Genomic DNA, 17,128 nt, shown 5'->3' on the forward strand with positions numbered 1-17,128 from the left:
TGTTCAAATTTTCTATTTCTTCCTGCTTCACTTTTGGTAGGTTATATGTTTCTAGGAATTTATCCATTTCTCCTAGGTTGTCCAGTTTGTTGGTATATAGGTTTTCATAACATTCTCTTACATTTGTTTGTATTTCTGTGGTGTTGGTTGTTATTTCTCCTCTTTTATTTGTGATTTTGTTTATTTGAGTCCTCCCCCCACCATGAGTCTGGCTAGAGGTTTATCAGTTTTGCTGATGTTTTCAAAGAACCAGCTCCTGGTTTCATTGATCTGTTTTTTTAGTTTCTGTATCATTTTTTCTGTTCTAATCTTTATTATTTCCTTCCTTTTGCTGGTTTTGGGTTTTGTTTGTTGTTCTTTATCTAGCTCCTTTAGGTGTAAGGTTAGGTTGTTTGAGATTTTTCTTGCTTCTTGAAGTAGGCCTGTATTGCTATATACATCCCTCTTAGAACTGCTTTTGCTGCATCCCAGAGGTTTGGAACTGTTGTGTTTTCATTTTCATTTGTTTCCATGTCCTTTTTTATTTGTTCTTTTATTTCCTGCTTGACACATGCATTGTTTAGTGGCATGTTATTTAACCTCCATATATTCGTGGTCCTTCCAGATTTTTTCTTATGGTCGATCCCTAGTGTCATAGTGTTGTGATCAGAAAAAAATGCATGGTATGACTTTGATCTTTTTCAATTTGTTGAGACTTGTTTTGTGCCCTAATATGTGATCTATTCTGGAGAATGTTCCATGTGCACTTGAACAGAATGTGTATTCTGCTGTTTTAGGATCAAATGTTCTGAATATATCCATTAAATCCATTTGGTCCAGTGTATCATTCAAAGCCACTGTTTCCTTGTTGGTTTTCTGTTTGGATGATCTGTCCATCGATGAAAGTGGGATGTTAAAATCCCCTACTATTATTGTATTACTATCAATTAGTTCCTTTATGTTTGTTATTAACTGTTTATGTTATGTCAGGTGCTCCCATGTTGGGTGAATAAATATTTACAATTGTTATATTTTCTTGTTGGATTGTTTTAAAGTCTTTTTTAAAAGTCTTTTTAAAGTCTTTAAGTCTATTTTATCTGATGGAAATATTGCTACTCTAGCTTTCTTTTGACATCCATTTGCATGATAAATATTTCTCCATCCCCTCACTTTCAATCTACAGGTATCTTTAGGTCTGAAATGAGTCTCTTGTAGGCAGCATACAAGTGGGACTTGTTTTTTTATCCACTTTGTCATCCTGTGTGTTCTGATTGGAATATTTAGTCCATTTACATTCAAAGTAATTATTTGATAGATAAGTATTTATTGCTATTCTGTTACTTGTTTTTGTAGTTTTTCTCTGATCATCCTTTCTTCTCTTTCTTTTTTTTTTTTTGATTTTTTATTATATTATGTTAGTCACCATACAGTACATCCCCGGTTTCCGATGTAAGGCTCGATGATTCATTAGTTGTGTATAACACCCAGTGCACCATGCAATACGTGCCCTCCTTACTACCCATCACCAGCCTATCCCATTCCCCCATCCCCCCCCCCTCTGAGGCCCTCAGTTTGTTTCTCATAGTCCATAGTCTCTCATGTTTCATTCCCCCTTCTGATTACCCCCCCTTTCTTTATCCCTTTCTTCCCCTACCGATCATCCTAGTTCTTATGTTCCATAGATGAGAGAAATCATATGATAGTTGTCTTTCTCTGCTTGACTTATTTCACTTAGCATTATCTCCTCCAGTGCTGTCCATGTTGTAGCAAATGTTGAGAACTCGTTCTTTCTGATAGCTGAGTAATATTCCATTGTATATATGGACCACAACTTTATAATCCAGTCATCTGTTGAAGGGCATCTCGGCTCCTTCCACGATTTAGCTATTGTGGACATTGCTGCTATGAACATTGGGGTGCATATGGCCCTTCTCTTCACTACGTCTGTATCTTTGGGGTAAATACCCAGTAGTGCAATGGCTGGATCATAGGGTAGCTCAATTTTTAACTTTTTAAGGGACCTCCACACTGTTTTCCAGAGTGGCTGTACCAACTTGCATTCCCACCAACAATGTAGGAGGGATCCCCTTTCTCCACATCCTCTCCAACAATTGTTGTTTCTTGCCTTGTCTATTTTTGCCATTCTAACTGGCATAAGGTGGTATCTCAGTGTGGTTTTGATTTGAATTTCCTTGATGGCTAATGATTTTGAACATTTTTTCATGTGTCTGTTAGCCATTTGTATGTCTTCATTGGAAAAGTGTCTGTTCATATCTTCTGCCCATTTTTTGATTTGTTTATTTGTTTCTCGTGTATTGAGTTTGAGAAGTTCTTTGTAGATCTTGGATACCAGTCCTTTATCTGTAGTGTCATTTGCAAATATATTCTCCCATTCCGTGGGCTGCCTCTTAGTTTTTCTGACTGTTTCCTTGGCTGTGCAGAAACTTTTAATCTTGATGAAGTCCCATAAATTCATTTTATCTTTTGTTTCTCTTGCCTTTGGGGATGTGTCATGAAAAAGGTTGCTTTGGCCGATGTCGTAGAGGTTGCTGCCTATGTTCTCCTCTAGAATTTTGATGGATTCCTGTCTCACATCGAGGTCTTTCATCCATTTGGAGTTTATTTTTGTGTATGGTGTGAGAGAGTGGTCAAGTTTCATTCTTTTGCATGTAGCTGTCCAATTTTCCCAGCACCATTTATTGAAGAGACTGTCTTTTTCCCACCGGATGTTTTTTCCTGCTTTATCAAATATTAGTTGCCCAAAGAGCCGAGGGTCCATTTCTGGGCTCTCTATTCTGTTCCATTGGTCTATGTGTCTGTTTTTGTGCCAGTACCATGCTGTCTTTGTGATCACAGCTTTGTAGTACAGCTCGAAATCCGGCATTGTGATGCCCCCAGCTTTGTTTTTCCTTTTCAACAGTTCCTTGGAGATTCGGGGCCTTTTCTGTTTCCATACAAATTTAAGGACTATTTGTTCCAGTTCTTTGAAAAATGTCCTCGGTATTTTGATCGGGATAGCATTGAAAGTGTAGATTGCTCTGGGTAGCATGGACATTTTAACTATGTTAATTCTTCCAATCCATGAGCATGGAATATCTTTCCATCTTTTTATGTCTTCCTCAATGTCTTTCAAGAGTGATTTATAGTTTCTAGAATATAGGTCCTTTACGTCTCTGGTTAAGTTAATTCCAAGGTAACGTATGGTTTTTGGTGCTATTGTAAATGGGATGGATTCCCTAATTTCTCTTTCTTCGGTCTCGTTATTCGTGTATAGAAATGCAACTGATTTCTGAGCATTGATTTTGTATCCCGCCACGTTACTGAATTGCTCTATAACTTCTAATAGTTTGGGAGTGGCTTCTTTTGGGTTTTCCATATAGAGTATCATGTCATCTGCAAAGAGAGACATTTTGACTTCTTCTTTGCCAATTTGAATACCTTTGATCCCTTTTTGTCGTCTGATTGCTGTTGCAAGGACTTCTAGTACTATGTTGAATAATAGTGGCGAGAGTGGGCATCCTTGTCGAGTTCCTGATCTTAAGGGAAAGGCTTCCAGCTTTTCCCCATTGAGAATAATATTTGCAGTAGGCTTTTCATAGATGGCTTTTATGAGATTGAGAAATGTACCTTCTATTCCTACACTCTGAAGGGTTTTAATCAGGAAAGGATGCTGTATTTTGTCAAATGCTTTTTCGGCATCGATTGAGAGGATCATATGGTTCCTGAGTCTTTTCTTGTTGATATGATGTATCACGCTGATTGATTTGCGAATATTGAACCACGCTTGCATCCCAGGTATGAATCCCACTTGATCGTGATGGATAATCCTTTTAATGTACTGTTGGATTCTATTAGCAAGTATCTTGTTGAGGATTTTGGCGTCCATATTCATTAGGGAAATCGGTCTGTAATTCTCCTTTTTGAGGGGGTCTTTGCCTGGTTTGGGGATCAAGGTAATATTGGCCTCATAGAATGAGTTTGGTAGCTTTCCTTCTGTTTCTATTTTTTGAAATAGCTTTAGGAGAATAGGTATTATTTCTTCTTTGAATGTTTGGTAGAATTCCCCAGGAAAACCGTCCGGGCCTGGAGTTTTGTTATTTGGAAGGTTGTTTATCACTGACTCAATTTCTTCATAATTAATTGGCCTGTTTAAGGAATCAATTTCTTCCGGTTTCAATCTTGGTAGTTTATAGGTTTCCAGGAAGGATTCCATCTCTTCCAGATTGCTTAGTTTATTGGCATATAGCTGTTGATAAAAATTTCTAATAATCCTTCCAATTTCAATGGTGTTCGTCGTGACCTCTCCTTTTTCATTCATAATTTTAATAATCTGGGTCCTTTCTCTTTTCTTTTGGATAAGTCTTGCCAGTGGTCTGTCAATTTTATTGATTCTCTCAAAGAACCAGCTTCTAGTCCTGTTGATCTGCTCTACTGTACTTCTGGTTTCTGCTTGATTGATTTCAGCTCTAATTTTGGTCAACTGCTTCCTCGTGCGTGGATTAGGCCTGTCCCTCTGTTGCTGTTCCAGCTTCTTGAGGTGAGAATATAAAAACTGCATTTTAGATTTTTCTATTCTTTTGAGTGAGGCTTGGATGGCTATGTATTTCCCCCTTAGGACTGCCTTTGCAGTATCCCATAGGTTTTGGACTGTTGTATTTTCATTCTCATTGGTCTCCATAAATTGTTTAATTTGATTTTTGATTTCCTGGTTTATCGAGTCATTCCTGAGCAGGATGGTTCTTAGTCTCCAAGTGTTTGAGTTTCTTCCAAATTTTTCCTTGTGGTTGAGTTCCAATTTCAGAGCGTTGTGGTCTGAGAATATGCAGGGGATAATTTCAATCTTTTGGTATCGGTTGAGACCTGTTTTGTGTCCCAGAACATGGTCTATTCTTGAGAATGTTCCATGGGCATTAGAATAGAATGAGTATTCTTTGGTTCTGGGGTGTAGTGTTCTATATATATCTATGAGGTCCAACTCGTCGAGTATGGCATTCAAAGCCTTTGATTCTTTGCTTAGTTTTTGCCAGGGTGTTCTGTCTATTTCTGAGAGTGGAGTGTTGAGGTCCCCTACTATTAATGTATTTTTATTTATATGTCTCTTTATTCTGGTTAAGAGTTGGCTTGTGTATCTTGCTGCTCCCCTGTTGGGGGCATATATATTTATAATTGTCATATCCACTTGTTGAATACTTCCCTTAAGAATAATATAGTGCCCTTCTGCATCTCTAACTATAGTCTGTAGTTTAAAATCCAATTTATCTGATATGAGAATTGCTACCCCAGCTTTCTTTTGAGGTCCATTTGCGTGAAAGATGGTACTCCATCCCCTTACTCTCAGTCTGAATGCATCTTTGGGTTCGAAATGAGTCTCTTGTAGACAGCAAATGGATGGGTCATTTCTTTTTATCCAATCTGCAACCCTGTGGCGTTTTATGGGATGGTTCAAACCATTTACATTAAGACTGATTACTGAGAGATATGATTTTAATGTTGCCATGTTGCCAGTAAAGTCTTTGTTTGTATTGGCTGTGACTTTCTGTTCTGTATCACTCTTGGGGCCTTTTTACTTTTATAGAACCCCCCGTAATATCTCCTGTAGGGCTGGTTTCGTGGTTACAAAATTGGTTAGTGACTGGCGATTCTGAAATGTCTTTATTTCTCCATCAATTCTGAATGACAGCCTTGCTGGATAAAGGATCCTTGGCTGCATGTTTTTCTCTGAAAGAGCTTTAAATATGCTCCCCCAACCCTTTCTCTCATTCCAGGTCTGTGTAGACAGGTCTGACGTAATTCTGATGCTTTTGCCTTGGTACGTGAGAAATTTCTTTGCCCTGGCCGCTTTCAATACTGTATCCTTGCATCTAATATTTGCGAATTGCACTATGACGTGACGTGGCGTAGGTTTGTCGTGGTTGAGCTTGGGAGGGGTCCTCTCTGCCTCTTGGACACGAATGTTTGTTTCCCTTGCTAGATTAGGGAAGTTTTCAGCTACAATTTGTTCAAATATCTCTTCTAGACCTCTGTTTTTCTCCACCCCCTCGGGGATGCCGATGATTCTAACATTGGATCGTTTCATTGAGTCAGTAATCTCCCGTAACCTACATTCGTGGGCGTGGATTTTTTTAAGACCATCTTCTATTTTCATTTTTTCCTCTATTAACCCATCCTCCAATTCACTAACCCGTTCCTCTGCTTCTGCGACCCTGGCCGTCAGAGCCTCTAGTTTTGCCTGCATTTGGCTCATAGAATTTTTAATTTCTGTCAGATTCGCTCTCATTTCTGTCCTTAGGGATTCTATATTCTCAGTAACCTTTTCGTTAATAGTTTTTTCAATTCTACTCATCATTTTGACCATCGTTACTCTGAATTCCATTTCTGATAATTTGGTTACATCCATATCCATTATTTCTGTGGCAGAGGCCACAGAATCACTGTCTTTTCTTTGCTGGGGGGGGCTTCTCCTTCTTGTCATTCTGATGAAGAGAGGTTGCGGGGTTTCCAGAGCCCAAATTATTGACTGGGTCCCAGGCCGTGCCCCTTGTTTTATAGGGATCTTAGGGATGTGGGCTTCTTCTTTAAAGATTTTATTTATTTATTTATGTGGCAGCCAACCAGCGAGAGAGGGAACAGAAGCAGGGGAGTGGGAGAGGAAGAAGCAGGCTCCCAGCGGAGGAGCCCGATGAGGGACTCCTTTCCGGAACGCCGGGATCACGCCCTAAGCCGAAGGCGGGCGCTCAATGACTGCGCCACCCAGGCGCCCGGGTTGTGGGCTTCTTGATTTTTCAGCCTGCCTTCTGTGTTCTGGGGGAGGGGCCTGCCGCGCCAATACTCAGGCAACCCTGTTTGGGTAGAGTCTCCGCTAATGCCGCCAGCCGCCCCGCACGCGCTCCCGGATCTCCCGGTCTCAGTCTGGATCCAGTGAGCGCACCGGGATTCCGGTGTTCCGCGAGATGCCTGGTGGCCGCACACCCGGCTCACGGTCTCAGTCTGCTGTTTGCGGGTGCCGTCCGAGCCCGCCTGCTCTCTCCCGTGCAAGTGGCTACCGCTTACCCGCCCAAGCGCGGCTCCCTCCCCTTCCGGTTTATCTTCCGATATCTGTGCACAGCTTCAGGGCTCCCCGCTTCGTACCTCAATACTCAGCGCTGGAGATGTTCATTTGTAGAGATCCAGATGCGTCTTCCTGCGTCTCAGGCTGGTTCCGTGGTTGTTTAGGCTGGTCTGGTACCTATCCAGCTCGACTCGGAGGACCGGCTGAAAACGGTGTCTCCTACTCCTCCGCCATCTTAACTCCTCCTCCCTTTCTTCTCTTTCTTTCCTGGTTTGCTGATTTTCTTTAGTGATAAACTTTGATTCCTTTCTCTTTATTCTTTGCATATCTATTAGTGGTTTTTGATTTATGGTTACCATTAGGTTTGCATATCACATCTGCATATTGCTGTCTATATTAAGTTGATGGTCGCATAAGTGTGATCACATTCTTTACTCCTCTCCCCCCAACGTTTTAAGTATTTGCTGTCATATTTTACACCCTTCTATTTGGTGAATCCCTGACTGATGTTTTACAGAAATACTTATTTTTACTGCTTTTGTGTTTCCTTCTATTTATACTGGCACTTACCATCTTTCCTTTTCACTCACAGAGTCCCCTTTAATATTTCTTGTAGGCCTGGTTTAGTGGTCATGAACTCCTTTGTTTTTGTTTGTCTGAGAAACTCTTTATCTCTCCTATTCTGAATCATAGTCTTGCTGGGTAGAGTATTGTTGGCTATAGATTTTTCCCTTTCAGGACTTAGAATATATCATGCCACTTACTTCTGGCTTGCAAAGCTTCTGCTGAAAAATCCACTGGTAGCCTTATGGAGTTTCCCTTGTATGTAACTGTCTTCTTTTCTCTTGCTGATTTAAAATTTTTTTCTTTACCACTACTTTTAGCCATGTTGATTACTACATGTCTTGGTGTGGACCTCCTTTGGCTGGTTTTCTTGGGGGATCTCTGTGCCTTCTGGATCTGGATATCTGTTTTCTTCCCCAGATTAGGGAAGTTTTCAGTTATTATTTCTTCAAATAAATGTTCTGTCCCTTTTCTCTCTTTTGTCCTTCTGGGATCCTTATAATGCAAATGTTATTAAGCTTGATGGAGTCACTGAGTTCCCTAAGTCTATTCTCATTTTGCATAATTCTCCATTTGTTCATATTGATTTCCGTTACTTGATTTCCATTACTCTGTCTTCTAGTTCATTAATTCATTCTTCTGCTTCTTCCAGCCTGCTATTTATTCTACATCAAATGTATTCTTAATTTAATTTATCGTGTTCTTCATCTCAGATTGGTTCTTTTTAATCTCTGTGTTAAGGGTCTCACTGATGTCCTCCACTCTTTTCAAGTCCAGTGAGTATCTTTATGATCATCATTTTAAATTCTCTATCAGGCATGTTACTTATATGTTTTGCTTAGGTCTCTTGCTATGGTTTTGCCCTGTTCTTTCATTTGTGACATATTCTTCAGTCTCCTCATTTTGCCTACCTCTCTGTGTCTGTTGTTGTTAGAAAAGTGAGCTGTATCTCTTGGCCTTGGAAGTAGCAAGCAGGGGGCGCCTGGGTGGCTCCGTTAAGCAAGCATCTGACTCTTGATTTTGGCTCAGGTCATGATCTTAGGGTCTTAGGTAAATGGACCCCAAGCCTGTGTCAGGCTCTGTGCTGGGCATGGAGCATGCTTGAAAATTTCTCTCTCCCTCTCCTCCTCCCCTCTCTCGAAAGAAAGAAAGAAAGAGAGAGAAAGAAGAGGAAGGAAGGGAGAGGGGGAAGGAGGGAGTGAGGGAGGGACGGAGAAAGAAGAAAGAAAAAGAAAGAGAGAAAGAGAGGAAGGAAGGGAGGGAGGGAAAAGAAAAGAGAAAAGAAGAGAAGGGATGTGCACTTTTAACTAGGTGGCACTAGTCCTCCTCCCCAGGGGACACACAACTGCTGTTGAGAGTGGGGCCAGCAGGGCCATTGCACATAACATGCATGGGTGGGGGGTGCAGTTTTAACAAGGTGGGCAAATCCTCCTCGAATGGTCAGGAGACAAGGTTTTTGGGGGTCTTCTGGGGGAGGGGATGCACAGCACCAGGGCTGAGGCAGGTCTGGCTTGGGGTGAGGGGGGTGGGGTGCGGGGTGCAGTGTAAGCAAGTTATGTAGTGAGTGCCAGCACCATGCTGGTTCCTGCAGGTGGTTCTGCGTTTATGATGAGGGGTGGGGGAGGGAAATTTCTTTATTCCTAGAGCAGTCCCTGTAGCTCCCCTAGACTGGGAAGGCCAAGACCGAGTCTTCGGGCTAGTGGGAATTCCCCAGAACTCAGCTTCCATCCTCTTCTTATTCCACACACTTTAGCTAGGTGCTCCCACTCTTGGTTTTGCTTAATATACAATCCACACCTGTATCTCCGGCTTAGGCATTGATGTTCAGCTCTAGCTGGTGGCTCTGCCGGGATGCTCGTAGGGTATTTCAAAACCACATCTTCTGTACATTGGATTTATTCCCCTCACTGAAATTATAATCTTGGTTATTGATACCTACATCTGCCCATTAGTAGAAAAACTCATAAACCTCAAACACTTTTCTTTCTCTCCCACTTTTCTCTCTCTCACACACAAAAATCTAACTGATATATTACCAAATCCTGTTGATTTTTTTAAAAAGATTTTATTTTTAAGGAATCTCTACATCCAATAGGGGCTTGAATCTACAACCCCAAGGGCGAGAGTCACATGCTTTACTGACTGTGCCAGCCACGTGCCCCCCAAGTCCTATTGATTTTAAAGTCTAATAATTTTCAAACAACTGACTAATAATATTTCTGGAAAGATGGCCATTTTTTTAAGAAAGTTTGACAGTTCATATCCTTTCACAAGCTGTATAGTATTATGTAAGTCAGGGGTACAATGAAATCTCCAATTTTTAAATTATATAGATGTGCGAGTATAGGCATAACAAAAGTGAGCAAAAAGAAAATGCAACAAAATATTGACACTGGCTATCTTTTGATGGTGGAGTGAAAGAATATTTTTCTTTTCTTCCTTACAAGGTTCGGTATTTTCTAAATGTTTTACACTAAGCATGTGTTATCATTAAATGTGAGCTCCATGAAGACATACATTTTTTTTGTTCACTTATGTATTTGAAGTTCCCAGAACAGTGTCTTGCGTATAGTAGGTGCTTAATAAACATTTGTTTGTTGAGTGAATTAATCTTTATCATGTAAAAAATCATATGAAAAGGATTAAATGTATTAAATTTCCATTTCTTCCTCCTCCTGGATTGTATCTTATTTTATTTTATTTTTTTTTTAAGATTTTATTTATTTATTTGAGAGAGAGACAAAGCGATAGACAGCAGGAGCAGGGAGGAGAGGGAGAAGCAGGCTCAACATGGGGCTCGATCCCAGGACCCGGGGATCATGACCTGAGCTGAAGGCAGACACTTAACCGACTGAGCCACCCAGGTGCCCCTGTATCTTATTTTAGTATATTATTCGTCCTTTCCTTTAGATCACCTGTGGCTAAAATGGTCAGCAGTGGCCATGCCTTCAGAAGTTGCTTCTGGCTCTTGATTTTTTCCCCCCAACATTACAAAGATTTGCCCTCTACTCTTTCCTTACACCTTCTCCAGCAGACATTGCTAGGCAGACTGGTCCAAAATGAATTTTCAGAGAAGTGACATCAGCATCATGGTGAAATAAGATTTCCCTCATCTTTGTCCCTTCAACAACATTAATTTAACATCCATCCACAGATAAAAGTGCCTTGTGGGAGCCGTGGGATGCAGCACCATACACGAAGGGACCCAGGAGAAGTCTTGCTCACCTTTGTGTCAGGTAAGAGGTGGACCTGACTGTGGACCCTGCCATGGTCCATGAGCCAGCTCCAGCCCCTCTCAGCTATGGTCTTGAAGCCCCTGGAAAACACTGTCTTAGATAATCACCAACAGACAAAAAGAGTCTTTGTGGAAGTGCAGGTTTCTGAAGAAGTTCTAGCATGACGCTGGAGGAAAAAAACCCAAAACCAAAAACAAACAAATTTGGATGCACTAGAGAGGATAAGAAAACAGCTTGACTTTACCTTCATCATCCCTCCCCTAGGAGAGCACAGCCTGGGGCCTGCGATCTTGGCATGTGGGTTCTCTGGAGCGGGAGTGGGAAACGAGTGATGGAGTGAGCGCTCCCCAGCTGTGCAGGATGCCAACAAGAAGGCTCTCACCCTACTGTGGAGCAAGAATAAGCTTTGGCAGATGGCTAACGAGCATACACAGAAAGCCCGCTGGAATCTGCAAGCCAGAAACCATAAACTTGAGCTTTAGCGACACCTCTGGGAAAACAAAGGAGAAGCTGTCAGCACTAGGCCAGGTTCACGGCAGAATCCAGAGAAAGCATACAAACTTAAGAATTCTGCCACAAGAGGGAGCGTGAAGCAGGTGTACCCTTGGAAGGTTGAGAGAGCTTCAGAATCTCTAGCAGAGCTAACAAGGTATTTCCCTCCCAAGCACAGCTAGTAAAGACTGAAGGTGACTGTCGTTTCAAATGCAAAGACAGCAAGGCAAAACTTCAAGGAATATGAAAAATCAAGAAAACATACCACCAAAGGAGCACAATAATCTTCCGGTAAATAACCCCATAGAGGTGGAGATCTGTGATTTACCTGATTAAGAATTCAAAACAGCTATTTTAAGGAAGCCCAGTGAACTACAAGAAAAACACAGAAAGGCAATTCAAGGAAATCAGGAAAACAATATGTGACCAAATGAGAAGTGTAATAAAGAGACAGAAAAACATAAAATAGAACCAAACATAAATTCTTGAGGTAAAGAATGCAGTGAATAAAATGGAAAAAAAAAAAGGCAACAGAGAGCACCAACAGCATGAATCAAGCAGAAAAAAGACTCTGTGAGGTAGAGGACAGGAGAAATTCAGAGGAGGACAAAGGCAGAAGAATGGAAGTGTGAAGAAAGCTTTCTCTTGATAGAAGAGAAGCAATCTGCAAATTATTGGAGAACCAGAGGGGGCAGAAAGTTTATTTAAAGAAATAATGGCTAAGAATTCCCAAATCTGGAGGAAGGATCTGTCCATCCAAGTTCAGGAAGCTCATAGGACCGCAAACATATTCAACCTAAAAAGATGTTCTCCAAGATGCGTTAGAATAAAGGTGTCAAAAATCACAGACAGACAGAATCTTAAAAGCAGTAAGAGAAACGAAATGTCACTTACTAGAGAACCCCCGTAGGCTATCAGCAGATTTCTCAGCAGAAACCTTTGTTCAAATGATGATACATTCAAAGTTCTGAAAGAAAAAGCTGCCAGTCAAGAATACTCTATCTGGTAAAGTTATCCTTCAAAAATGAGAGCTAAAGATATTCCCAGATAAACAAAAGCTGAGGGAGTATATTGCCACTCGACCTGCCTTATAAGAAATGCTGAAAGGAGTTCTTCAAGCTCAAATGACAGGGTGCTAATGAGTAACATGAAAACACAGGAAAATACACACATACGTGGTCAAATTCAGAATACTCTTAAACTTGTAATATGGTGGTGTGTTAGCCTCTTAATCTCTACTATAAAGGTTGAACATATTAAAAATTACCACAGTTACAATACAGGCATGCCTCAGAGATACTGCAGGTTTGGGTCCAGACCACTGCAATAAAGCAAATATCATGAGAAAGTGAGTCAGATGAGTTTTTTGGTTTCCCAGTGCATATAAAGGCTATGTTTATACTCTACTGTCGTCTATGAAGTGTGCAATAGCACTTACCTAAAAAAAAAAAGTACATGACTTAAAAAATATTGCTAAAAATGTCAACAATCATCTGAGCTTTTAGCAGGATCACCATAAAAATATAATGAAAAAATCTGAGATATTGTAAAGATTACCAAAATATGACACAGAGATGTGAACTGGACAAATGCTGTTGGAAAAATGCCACCAACAGAAGTCTGTTGCCACAAACCTTCCATTTATTTATTTATTTATTTATTTATTTATTTATTTATTTGACAGAGAGAGAGACAGCCAGCGAGAGAGGGAACACAAGCAGGGGGAGCGGGAGAGGAAAAAGCAGGCTCCCAGCGGAGGAGCCTGATGTGGGGCTCGATCCCATAACACCGGGATCACGCCCTGAGCCGAAGGCAGACGCTTAACCGCTGTGCCACCCAGGCGCCCCAAATAAATAAAATCTTTAAATAAATAAATAAATATATGGAACTACAAAAGACTCCAAATAACCAAGGCAATCCTGAAAAACAAATACAAAACAAAACAAAACAAAAACCCAAAGTTAGAAGTATCGCACTTCCTGGCTTCAAACTATACAACAAAGATAAAGTGACCAAAACACTATGGTACTGGCACAAAAATGAACCAGTGGAACAGAACTGAGAGCCCAGAAATACACTCAAGTAGCCAACTAATATTTGACAAAGCTGCCAAGAATTCTCAATGGGGAAAGGATAGTGTCTTTAATAAATGGTGTTGGGAAAACCAGATAACCGCTTCTGAAGAATGAAATGGGATCTCTCTCTTACGCCATTCACAAAAATTAACTCAAAGTGGATAAAAGACTTAAAACATAAGACCTGAAACCTTACAACTCCTGGAAGAAAATAGGAAAAGCTATAGGGGAAAAGTTCCTTAACATTGGTCTTCCCAATGATTTTTTTGGATATGACACCAAAAGCACAAGTAACAAAAACAAAAATTAACAAGTAGGAGTATATAAAATATAGTTTCCTTCTGCATAGCAAAGGAAACAACAAAACGAAAAGGTAACCTATAGAATATAAGAAAATATTCGCAAATTATAGGTCTTATAAGAGGATAATACCCAAATACATAAAGAACTCACACAACACAATTTTTAAAAATCCTATTAAAAATGGTTAGAGGAACTGAATAGACATTTTTCTAAAGAAGACACACAAATGGCCAATAGGTGCATGAAAAGATACTCCACCACTAATCATCAGGGAAATGCAAACCAAAACCACAATGAGATATCACCTCGCACCTGTCAGAATGGCTGTCATCAAACAACAAGAGGTAAGTATTGGTGAGGATTTGGATGTGCACTCTCAGTGGGAATGTGAATTGGTACAGCCACTATAGTAAATGGGATGGAGATGCCTCAAAAAATTAAAACTAGAACTATCATATATCACTCTCACTTCTGGGTATATATCCAAAGGAAATGAAATCAGGACCTCAAAGAGATCTCTGCACTGCATGTTCGTTGCAGTGTTATTCACAATAGCCAAGATATGGAAGCGACTGAAGTGTCCATCAATAGATGAGTGGATAAAGAAGATATGGTGCGTGTATTACGTATGAATACTATTCATTCATGAAAGAGAAGGAAGTCCTGCCATTTGCAACAACATGGATGGAACTTGAGGGAATTATATTAGATGCAATAAGTCAGGTGAAGAAAGATAAATATTGTATGCTCCTACATGTAGAATCTAAAAAAGATAGAAACAGAGAGTGGACGTTTGCCAGGGGCTGGGGGGCCTGGGAGAAATACAGAGATGTCAGTCAAAAGGTACAAACTTCCAGTTAGAAACGAAAACGTTCTGGGGATCTAATGTACAGCATGGTGACTAGAGTTAACAATACTGTATTGTATACGGAAAGTGACCAAGACAGTAAATCTTAAATGTTCTCACCACAAAAAAGAAATGGTAAGTATAAGAGGTAATGGGAGTGTTAACTAAAGCTATGGTAGTAATCATTTTGCAATAAATAAATCAGTACCTTGTACACCTTAAACTCACACGATATTATATATCAATTACAGCTCAATAAAGTTGGAAAAAACAAGAACAAAATGAGTTTTCAAATTCCACTTTTTTGGGGGGAAGGCAGCATCGCCTCCTAGTGGCTGTATCTAGAATGGCAACGTTGATCAATCCTCAAGACAGTGTGCAGCAAGCCTTAGGCCCCTTCAGGTTCCAGGCTCACCTATGAAAACCACAGGGTCCTGCGGAAGCCCGGCGTGCCGCTGCCCCCTAGTGGTGAGTGAGCAGGCACAGGCCTCACAGCTTTTCTCCCAGGCTGAGGGCGTCCAAAACTTCCAAGCAGGAGGTTATCAAACGCTGAAATTGGCTCAGCTATTGAAATCAGCCACAGTCCATCGTTCTCCCTTAAAGCCTACGGAAATCATGGAGGAGGCAGGAGGAATCGTCAGGCCCTGCACTGGGAGGGCAGGCTGAGATGTGGTCCCTCAGCTGAGGTGCAGGATCTAGCACTTTCCTCGTCAATGCCATTCCCCTACTTGTGGATGCAGAATGAACACGAAGGGGAAAGAGGACAGAGTGGATCTTTCCGCAGCGACCCAGGGCCAAATTGTCTTTTTTAAAATTTTTTAATGAATTTAGGTGATCCTTGGTTTGTTTGGGGGGGGGGTCTCTAGCAGACAAAAGGTGACATGTCCATCAGTTTAGTTCGTCTCTTAATTCTACAGGTGTTTTGGTTGGTTGTTTTAGTTTTGGGTGTTTTGTTTGTTTTCTGTTTTTTGCGTCCCAAACCAAGGTTTTGAAACAGGATTTCCTCCACCCCCATTTTGACCCCAGTCTGTACTTTCTAACTGATTAAGTTCTTCTTTCCAGCTTATCTCTCAACTCAGGCAAAAGACTCTGTGGGCAAAGCAACCTGTGATGGTAACTGCAGTTATTCCCCTCCCTGCAAACAACAGGGACTGCCCTGAGCTAGCAAGACCCCAGGTGACTGACCACAAGACAACCATTGACCTGACCTTTGTCTCACATTTTCCTTATATAGACCTAGAAGTATTTTCAGCACTTTGGACAGTCTTTGTGATGTTACCAATGTCCACTGTCTTCCCAGTGTTGGCCTCACTGAAATAATATTCCTTTCTTGTTTTACCACTGCTGGTCTCTCTGATTTGGTCAGCAGAGAGTGGCCAAACCTGGTCTGTTTGGGACCCCCAGAGCCAGATGCTCTTGCACCCCTGCACCCTGGTCACAGTTTCCTTCTCTCTTTTTTCTTTCTTTCACCTTATTTTTCTCCCTGGATTCACCTGATCTGATAGCTCTAAGCCTCTGTGCCAACATCCTTCCAAGTCTAGAACCAAGACTCATGCAGCCTTGAAGGACTGTGGCATAAATACAGGTGTATTTAAAATGAGCCCATATTCTCCCTTGTTCTCATCATTCCTCTCTGCCTCTCACAGATACACCTGAGTCCATTGTCATGGAAATGATAGATTCAGTGATGTAAATGGAGAGGGATGACCAACAGACCAATGGAACACAATATTGAGCATAAAAAACAACGCTGCACAATGTGGAAGCCAAAGTGTCTCAGAGACTATAAACACCACTATTTGTGAGTCTCAGTATGTTAAAATAAAATTGTAGAGTCCCTCGGCATACATATAACCAATGCCCAATCTTCTATGGCACCCCCAGTCCCTCCTGGCCCAGTGGACTTCACACCCTATTGTTCGCCAAGAATAGATGTTCTTTGCACACCACTTGGATTTAGAACCTTGGCCAGTGGGCAGGTCGCCTTTAAGAAGTCCCCCAGTGATCACTGCCCCCTAGTATTCATGTCTCTCTTGTAATCTCCTGTTGAGCGTGGGTTGGACCTTGGGTGCTTTCCTTCCAAATGTAGCTGGGTGGACTCCAAAGCTGAGTCAGGCTTTGCTGAAGCTGAGAGCTGGAGGCTGTCAGATAGCTATGCTCCTCATAGCTGGGCATCAAGTCCTTTTATTCAAGGGGGAGCTGAACAGTTAGTATCAAACAAATCAAGTATTCCAAAAAACCAGGTGTTCATACTGATACTTAAAACTAACAAAACCTTTCATGATCAGCGTTGGATGTGGCTCGGGCATACCTTTTCTCTGCAAACTGATAAAGGGCAAGAATTAAACATTCACCCAGTCATTGCCATATGAGTTGCATTGTAGTCTAAGAAAACGATTACTGAGAGAAAGTACGTACTTATAGCAGACATCCAATCATAAATGAAGATGAATGGTAGGATGCAGTAATCATCCCAATGATATAACGGATCTAGGTAATAATCATTAACCGATGCTAATGCCATTAATTAACACGTTAACGGGAGCTTAAGTAACAGAGGGATCAAACCTGCATCACCTAAATC

The sequence above is a fragment of the Ursus maritimus genome, unplaced genomic scaffold, assembly GCF_017311325.1.
Source record: "Ursus maritimus isolate PB19 unplaced genomic scaffold, ASM1731132v1 scaffold_15, whole genome shotgun sequence".
Lineage (NCBI taxonomy): Eukaryota > Metazoa > Chordata > Mammalia > Carnivora > Ursidae > Ursus > Ursus maritimus.